We start from the raw sequence: 4147 nt of genomic DNA, 5'->3' as shown, positions 1-4147 counted from the left end.
TGCTCCTAAACCAGGGGTGGCAAACGGCGGTCCTGAAGAGCCACAGCCCTGCACACCTGAACAAGCTATTCAAGGTCTGAAGGGTTACTAGAAATCTACAGGCAGGTTAGTTTTAATAAGGGTTGGAGCTGAACTCTGCTGCAGCTGTCTTAAACCCTTCTTACCCAGCTATTCATAGTAGATCATCATTTTATCATGTGTCCATTTGTGTCATTTCAGATTACAACACTGTTATAACGATCAAATGTAACTTACTCTGTGTTCTTCCTTGGTAGTCACCTGAGGGTCTCAAGACAGTAAAGGTGTGCTCTACGGATTAAACACAAAATATTATTCTGTTTTAGATTGTGTGAAGGGTTGTGAATGCTGCGGTCACACTAGACTTTGAGCTTGCAAAGTTTCCTTGGACGCAGCAACAATTATGATATGAATGTCATACTCTGCAGTGTTGTTTAAAAAAAACACTTAAAATCAACACACAATGCATAATAATACATTTAAAAGGTAAAAACACACAATCTACTCCACTTTCTCTCAGCGCTGCAGTTTTAAATTTTTTGCTGTGATGTATCAAACTGCTAATGGTGATACAGTTTCACGTGATGTGAATTCGCAAGTCAAGAGTCACCAAGATTGGAACTTTGAAATGCAGCGAAATGCAAAACTTTTCAAACAACTTGCGCTTCCGGCTTGATGCATTCGCATGCATATTAATGGAAGTCAATGGAAAGAATAATAATCTTTATTCTATTTAATGTTCTTTTACCTTGTGTGTCAGGTGGATGAGGACTCCAGCTGTCGCTATGATGGTCTACCTGAGAGATGCCCACTGGAGCTGAGAAAGATGGAGTGGGTGAGATTTGCTTGTTACATTTTGCAAATTAACAAACTAAGGCCTGCAACACACTCAGTAGCCAGAATTACGTTTTATTTTTTTGGGGTGTAAAATCATGAGCCATGTGAAATCATGCAGATCAGTATAAAAAAATTTGAGGGGCATTGGGGTTGGTGGTCATGATGTTTGAAGTCCAGGGTTTTTCCTGGGTCAAAAACGGCCTTCGGTGGAGGCTGACGGTCATCCACACAGTAAAAAGAACTCTACCCATGTGATTTGCAAAATACTACAATACATTTTAAACAAATGCAATGAAACCGTATGTGAATTTTGCTTATACTATTATTTAATGAAATATAAATCACTGTCAAGTAGGGCTGGACCAGAATATTTGATTATTTGAATATTCGTTTGGTGGGTTGGCATTAGTGTTGCTTTTGTCAATGAAAATTACGACTATATATCGTCGTCAACTAACCTTTATCATGTGACGAAAATGAGTCGAAACGCAACGTAAATGCTGGTCATGTGACAATGACTATAATTAATTGTATAATGCAGTATTGTTGACGAATAAAAACAAGACTAAATGTGGTTTACAAAATAAAAACTATGCTAAAATGTCTTCATTTTTGTTCACCAAAACGAAACAATGTTATACGTTTTTTCATCTCATTTAGTCGCGTTATTTTATTATTATTATTTTGCAGTATTTCTGTTCCCTATGTCTCACTGTGCAGATGCAATTGACGTCACTTCCTCAAGCCCCACTCGCAGCATTGTTTAGATACTTGATCCATGTATCTATCCATGTATGTATCTATGTATCTACTTTGCAGTTATTTTAATGTACATTGATACATTGCAATTGCAGTTTGAACTCGGATCTGTCATGCCACGTTAATGCCACAAAATTCACATTTACATTTACTTTTGTGGAAAACTTTTGTGTCTGCAGTATGTATAAAGAGTGCCCAAAATGGTAAAAAAAATTAATAATAATGAGCCACTCCTTTTCTATTAAATAATAGAAGGATCTGTGAAGGGTGTCAAATTAAAAAAATTAAAAATTAAAATAAATTACAAATTAAAAAAATGACTTGAGTGGATTTGTGTAATGAACTTACTCTGGCCTCTTCCTTGGTGGTCCCCTGAGGGTCTCAGGACAGCAAACGTGTGCTCTATGGATTGAACACAATTTTGTAAAATTTTTTAGATGTATTTAAATGTTGTAAAATGTTTCAGATTTCCTTTATCCCTGATGATGCTTTTACCTTGTGTGTTAGGGTGAGCAACACACCAGCTGTCTCCATCATGGTCTGGCTGAGACATACGCAGTGGAGCTGAGAAAAGTGGAGTAGGTAAGTTGAATCAAGCAGTTTAAGTGGAGTAATGACGGTTCATAATCTTAAAGGGACAGTTGCTTACATATAAAAAAACAAAAATGTGTTAATTGTATGAAGCGATTATGAATCTTTAGAAGATTGGAATTAAGCCACTCATATTGTATCCGTTACTTCTACAATCTCTGTATGGACTATGAAAATGTAGGAACAGAAATCCCTGAGTTCATTGAATATTTTAAAAAGTTTTTGGGTTTAGAATGACATGATCTATGATTTATCTTTCCAGCTAGCCTAATACAACTAATTATTTACCTTGGAAGCTGGGGAGACTCTCACACCAGGTCTGTTGTTGGTCTTCCGTGTCCCTTTGTTGCTGATTGACACATGCTGTTGACAAATGGGGGAATCATTAGTGGCATTCCATATGCTAAAATTAAAAATCACCTTTAAAAATGGGTACACTGGTGATTCTTAGAATTTATTCACACAAAATAGGACCAAGCAGTGCAGCTGTATGCTTCAACAATTGGATAGTTGTAACTTTTATTAAACAATGTAGATTTGGATATAAAAATGAAATTAAGATAAAATATAAAGTTTAGACTTACAGTTGCTGAGAGCATTTACTGCTCTGCTCTGTGAAACCTGAGGTTGCACAATAGGACCTGATAATAGAAATGTAACTTTTTTTTGTGTTCTGTCTGTTAAACACCTTTAATCTTACTACATACTGGGTCATTTTGTGTCAGATCATCCAAAATTCAGAAACTTTCCTGAATCATATTTGATATTTTCAATATTTTTCTTTTTCTTAAACCAAAATATTGAATGTGACAAGATTGTTGAAGTCAACAGATTTTACTAATATAGCTACCAATCTTTATGTAAAAAATAAAATAACAATGCTGCCATCTTTCTAATTCCATTGTTATGTGGTTGTTAAATCTTCATGTTGACCCATTCATTTTTTTATTACTATTATTATTATTATTATCATTATTATTTTCCATTTACCTTTTTTTTTAGTTTTGGAATGGCTGGAGGTTTTGGTGCAGGTGGAACACTTGTTTTGTTTGCAGCTTTTCTTTTTTTAATGGGTGGTTCTGCTGCCTCTTCATCTGATGAGTGTATATATGATCTGTACTTGTTTTCTTTCTAGGAAAAAAAAGATAAAAAGAACAACTGCACACATTCATTGCCTCTTTGTGTGATGTAGCAAATACTCATAGAAATGTGCTCAATAACTTTTCTGCTTTATTTCTCCTTAAAGGGTTAGTTCACCCAAAAAATGTGAATTATGTCTTTAATTACTCACCCTCATGTTGTTCCAAACCTGTAAGACCTTTGTTCATCTTCAGAACACAAGTTAAGATATTTTTGATGAAATCTGAGAGAACTCTGATCCTGCATAGACAGCTTTGCAACTACTACCTCAAGGCCCAGAAAAAAAATAAGGACTATAGTGGTTCAACCTTAATTATGAATTATCGCTGTTAATCTATTCTCAAAGTTTGGTTGGGAGCAGGGTCTATACTAAGCAAGCTATGATGACTTTCACCTTGATATTTTATATAACTGACTCGCTGAGACCAGCCTAAAAAGATGCTCAGGACAGTTGACGGGCCACTGCTGCGCATCATCACGAAAGCTTATCTTTTTCACATGTTTTACCGCTCATTGATTTAAACATTAAAGCATCCAAACACAAGACGCGGAAAAGCTGAACAGAGTAGCTGGTCACTGGTGTTCAGTGCGCACGAGAGACATCGAGAGAGAGAGAGAGAGAGCCGCATATCACGGACAGCGACACTGAACCGAACTCTCTTTTGCGAAGAGAAAGGCGTCTCAAAACACTTGAACATCGAATTTGCTTATTTTTTTCTCTTGTGCCGACAAATACATACAAAATATGTCAAAATATCCACCTTGGAAATTAAACTCAAAAAAACTGTCAGTTATTTCTTAA

General features: G+C 35.8%; 2 long non-coding RNA genes across 2 annotated transcripts; one reads left to right on the top strand and one right to left on the bottom strand.

Annotated features, from left to right (window-relative positions):
* The first annotated feature begins 779 nt into the window (after positions 1 to 779).
* On the top strand, positions 780 to 2860 carry LOC113099562 (uncharacterized). Its single transcript, XR_003289481.1, has 3 exons — positions 780 to 853; positions 2122 to 2196; positions 2468 to 2860. It is a non-coding gene; the product is annotated as an uncharacterized LOC113099562 (long non-coding RNA).
* On the bottom strand, positions 805 to 2159 carry LOC113099563 (uncharacterized). Its single transcript, XR_003289482.1, has 3 exons — positions 2110 to 2159; positions 1963 to 2016; positions 805 to 835 (listed from the first exon to the last, which is right to left on the bottom strand). It is a non-coding gene; the product is annotated as an uncharacterized LOC113099563 (long non-coding RNA).
* Positions 2861 to 4147: the final 1287 nt, after the last annotated feature.

Source organism: Carassius auratus, unplaced genomic scaffold, assembly GCF_003368295.1.
Source record: "Carassius auratus strain Wakin unplaced genomic scaffold, ASM336829v1 scaf_tig00216964, whole genome shotgun sequence".
NCBI classification, from domain to species: domain Eukaryota; kingdom Metazoa; phylum Chordata; class Actinopteri; order Cypriniformes; family Cyprinidae; genus Carassius; species Carassius auratus.
Note: the sequence above shows the minus strand (reverse complement) of the source record. Positions and strands in the feature narration are given on the sequence as shown.